Here is a 5,558-nt window from a genome sequence, read left to right as displayed (position 1 = left end):
CTTCGATCATAACTGCGCATGCGTAGCGTTCTTCATTACGGATGTATTCACAAATGGAGACATGTCTACGCCTCGAAAATTTCTTTGGGGCGATACAATATTTGTTTCTGCTGCAGATGTTAATTTTGGCGTAAAAGCTTTTACATGACAAACAAACTTCATGTACTCCCAATTTCATTTTCATTCGATACCGAGGACCAGTTAATTCAATGTCAAGTTTCGTCTAATTGCAGCCTACAAGAAAACAGGCCACCCATCGTTAACTCGATTAGGGAGACAAGAGCCCAGTCGCTTCCTCTTTAAGGTTCCGTTGGTTGCGGTTAGATCGTCATGATAGGTCATCATGTTTTCTGCCACAACTAAAGCATTATTCTAATAGCGTAGGAACTACAAATTAGTATTTAATTTTAACTTAACTTTACTTAACTATGATTTTAGTGATTCAAATTTAATTTAAAAAAGAAAGAAAGAAGAAATCATGTTTGCATGAACCCCAGTGACCAACTACAAAGTGACTGGTCGAGGATGCTACATAGACATGAAGGCTGGGCATTGAAACACTGGTATGCTGGATGTTCTTAATCTTGACTGAAAGCTGCTTATGACGAAAATTCCTTGATTAACACAACCAGTCACAGCTGACTTTAACCGAAGGATCAAAAGAAACCATACCTGTCAGTTGATTTGATCGTGTTTGATTTTCAGTTGAAAATATCTTAGCGATATTTCATGCCAGAAAACCAACTGTACTTGCGCTTAATCAGTACTCAAAGAGTTCGTCCACATGTTTGTATTCCGTGTAAATATAATTTGAATTTAAAACTTTTCAAAATTAAAACAAATCGTTTTTATACATTTTGAGTATGAGGAGTATCCTTAAAAATAAATAAATTTACTGTATTTTGCGGCACATATTTACAACATTTCAAACATGTTAGGATGAATGAAGTTGCAAATAAATATTAAATTTTTCAGAAAACCATTTGCGTCTGTTAGCCAAAGATTTGTCCATTAATTGTTAGGTTTATTGAAAATGTTTCACCAAATAATGAAGCTATATTTCTGTATATACATCAACGTTATTAGTATGCCTTAAAAGGGGGCGCGCACCCTGCACCCCCATCTGGATTCGCGTATGTAGGCGACTAACGGGATCATCGGGGGGTCAGTATCGCTGACTCGGTTGATGCATGTCATCGTATCCCAAAGGCGTTGATCGATGCTCATGATGTCAATCACTGGATTGTCTGATCCAGACTCGATTATTTACTGACCGCCGTCATATAGCTGGAATATTGCTGATTGCGGCGTTAGACAACAACAGCAAAGAAACTGTTTACAGCTCTGCCTTAAGGCGACACGCAGGTTATCATCACCAGTGATAACACCGTACAATGGACTTGACTTGATAACCCACTTATCTACCGCCACTATGAGTGAGGACCCCGATCTCAACAGCCGGTAGTTCCGCTTTGATTCGACTTCCAGGAGATAGCACTTGAGGTTGATGGCACAGTGAGACAACATTGATACAGATGATACAAGTTTTTTTAGAAATGGTAATTGTTTCACATCGTTGAATGTAAACACATCTTTGGTAATAAAGGTATATTTGGATAATATTATGTAGATATCCCCTGACGTTATCGACACAGTAGTTGGGAAATATATGTAAAAATAAAACATCAATGCCAGCGAACAACCAGTCTCGATTAGCCGCAGACACAGCTTCCATTGGGAGTGAGGCAAAATAGCGGTGGACATTATATGAATGGATCATTGAAATTCGGTAGAAATGGGTCTCGGTAAGAGAGGATAGAGAATTAGAACATATGTGCAGGTATCAGCATCACTGCGTTTGTGTATTGGTTGGATAAACTGGATTACTTTCAAAACAGAACATCAAAGCAAGTGTTTTTGCACTGACTTCTTTATTTTTACACCGCGTTTTTAATGAAAAAAAGGACAGTGTTTTCGTGTGTCCATGATTCAGATTATTATTTTCGCCTGGATATCATTATTGTTTATCAGAGAAAGGAACAAAAGAAATGTGTCACACGGAATTGTCTTCCATGTACCAGGAGAATTTTACCTTTACTTATTACTTATATGTCAGTGTGTTTGTACTTAATACTAAACTGCGGGCAAAAGAAAGAATACACTTGAAAGTTGGATTGGGCTAAAGATATTACAAACCTGAAAACAGTGTCCGAACTTAAGGTCCAAAAGGGGCGATCGGGTAGCCTAGTGGTTAAAGCGTTCGATCGTCACGCCAAAGACCCGGGTTCGATGTCTGACATGGGTCCAATGTGTGAAGCCCATTTCTGGTGTCCCCCGCCGTGAAATTTGCTGGAATATTGCCAAAAGCGGCGTAAAACCATACTCACTCACTCACTCACTCACTAACTCACTCACTCACTAAGGTGCAAAAACACAACTGTACACGTGTCAAATACATCACCATCTTCTTCGTTTCGCTTTTTGCTACCATCAAACATGGATGTATACTTTTGTAATAAATGCGTAGCCTTCTGTGTTAAATGTTATTCCAGTATAGCAAACATATCTTTCATACATGTATTTTGAACAAAAAGATGGATAAGTCATTCACGTGTTTGCACATAACGTCTATTTTTTAAACGTTGAAATGCATACATATTAAGCTGACTGCAGTTTCATATATAGTCATCATATATTAGTTGCACCCACACTACAAGACTCGCTCTCTTATCGCTCTAAAATTTGCAACAACAAATTGAAATTAGGCACAGAGAGTTCTATCATATGCTAAGTAGGATGGAAGTACATATGTGAACACCCCAACATCTGTGCTTGCCACACAGAAACAACACAGGGAAGAATGGACAGGTGCTGAAACACGCATGGCCCTTACTGTACACACGTACATTGTACGAGGCCGAGTCCTGTTCTTACACGCTAGGATTTGAAAACATGAGTCACGGCGTTGGTCAAATATTGTTACATCCAACTATGGTTGAAGGCTCAGACAACACGTGGGGCATATTCAGCATCTTAATACCACATAGTAACTAGGAGTGGGTGAGTATGGTTTTACGCGCTTTTAGCAATATTCCAGCACTATCACGGCGGGGGACACCAGAAATGGGCTTCACACAATGTACCCATGTGGGGAATCGAACCCGGGTCTTCGGCGTGAGGAGCGAACGCCTTAACCACTAGGCTACCCAACCGACCCTATAACTGGTAGAGAGACAGTTGATTCACGCTAGGAAGTGAGCCTGGTGGCAAAAATAAGCTGACAATAAACAAATTCAGGTTAACGGCAACCCTCCAGATCTCCACAGGGGGACCACCATGTCGGCCCAGCCTGATCTTGTTCCAAGGGTTGCATGTGCAGGTATGGCGTTAACTTGCAATTTGTAAACGAAATCAAGATGCAATAAAACGTTATATAAATTATAATTTGAAATAAAGCAGAGTTATTTTGAATTTCGGTTTTCAGCGTGACACATGTCAGACAGTAATTTATAATGAAGATTAGGGTGTGAAATATGAAATATAATACAGATACTTCGCGGCATGTGCGACATTTTAATGTGGAGTGCAATATGGGGGCCCTAGAATGTAATATGCTTTTCCGGTCCATGTTGATAATACTAGGTAATTAATAATAATAACAGCCTCCCCCGGAAGATAAAACATATTAGCCTCTAAGTGACCTGATATAAGGCAGGTAACACAGTAATATGTCTTCACAGTCCCACACACTCCCTTTGCTGGAATGTTTACTGAGTAACGGGGTAAACTGAACGTTGTTCAAACCTTCAATACCCTTGAGCACTAGTAGGTCCCCTCCCCCCCCCCCCCCTCCCCCACCCCCCACCCACCCCCACACACACATACTGCACGTCGCCCTTCACCGTATCATGCTAGTCTATCTGTGGCTTAGCATGTTTATTGTTCACTGTTCAAACACGAGGTCCCAACTCGCCTGGCTTTTCATCTCCCACTGAGGTATTCACACTGTGTTCCAGTCTTATCTGTATACAGTGGTATCAATGCTTGACAGGTGCGTGAGTCCCCGGTCTGGCCTAGGGGGAAAGTAGGTCCCCAGTACACCATGACTGTCGTAAAACATTACTAAGGAGTAGGATGGTTACAATGCGTGGGCCTGTTTGTGGGTGTGTCCACGGGACCCGCCGGTGTGGATCGTTGCTCACTCATGCTGTCAACCACGGGTTTACATGGCTTAGACTTGATTATTTACAGATTGTGTGCGAATATTGAAAACTGCGGCGTACAATAACAATGAAAGCCTGGACATGCAATGAATTTCATTTATGAAACTGACATTGTACTTGTATTGCAAACATTTAAATGGGCCTTAAATTGATCTCATCCAGTCATACATTTTAAAGTGCTGAGTTTTTGCCTAATTTTTTATTCCTTTTTTTGGTCTCATGGTCTATCGAGGACAAAGATTATGTGACAAAAAACGTATATTTGGAGAAATTAATTTGGATATCATGTATCATTTAATTGTACAATGTGTGTCACTTTTGAAATAGACTACCTGCAAAATTATCACGAAAGTATAAATGTAGACAATATTTAAAGAAATATATTCCTCAATCCAAACAAACAGTTAACAAACTAACGGCATTGTTTCTTACACACGTCATTAATGTATAACATTGTTATAGGAAAATTATATATCTAATATCAGATATTATTTAATTGCACAAAGTTGTACCACTTCTGAAATAAACTACCATCAAAATTTTCACGAACAGTATAAATGTACACATTATTTTTTTTAAATATATTCCTTAATCCAAGCAAACAGTTAACAAACTAACGACTATGTTTCTCACACACGAGTAATTAATGTATAACATTGTTATAGGAAAATTATATGCAGTAAACTACGGTTATAACGAACTCAAATGGACCACAAATTTTAGTTCGTTATAACCGTAATTCGTTATGAGAATATATACAACATCTATACACAAATGGCCGGGACCAAAAATTAAGTTCGTAATATCCGTCAATTCGTTATAAGCGTGTTCGTTATAAACGTGTTTTGCTGTAGCTACTTGTGTACCCCAAACATATTCATGTTTATGAAATACATGTAGTAGTACGTCTACCAATAAGTTACGGCCACTGTCATTCTAAATGACAATCAACATAATAATACGCTATTTGGACAGATTGCATACCCACCCTTCACTTTAGTCAGTCACTCTTAAAGTGGGTGAGTGAGTATGGTTTTACGCCGCTTTTAGCAATATTCCAGCAATATCACGGCAGGGGATACCAGAAATGGGCTTCACACATTGTACCCATGTCGGGAATCGAACCCGGGTCTTCAGCGTGACGAGCGAACGCTTTAACCACTAGGCTACCCGACCGCCCCACTCTTAAAGACCCTTTAGAAGGTGTATGCATAAGACAATCACCCCATTCCATTCTCGAACCCCTTCTCAGCAATAGCTATATATAAAGCTGCCTGAATTAGTCAGCCCTCTCTTCAGCTCTACGCCTAAAACTAAGACAGTCCAATGTTTTCC

This window comes from Haliotis cracherodii, unplaced genomic scaffold, assembly GCF_022045235.1.
Source record: "Haliotis cracherodii isolate W230 unplaced genomic scaffold, xgHalCrac1.p SCAF_6, whole genome shotgun sequence".
In the NCBI taxonomy this organism is placed as follows: Eukaryota; Metazoa; Mollusca; class Gastropoda; order Lepetellida; family Haliotidae; genus Haliotis; species Haliotis cracherodii.
Note: the sequence above shows the minus strand (reverse complement) of the source record.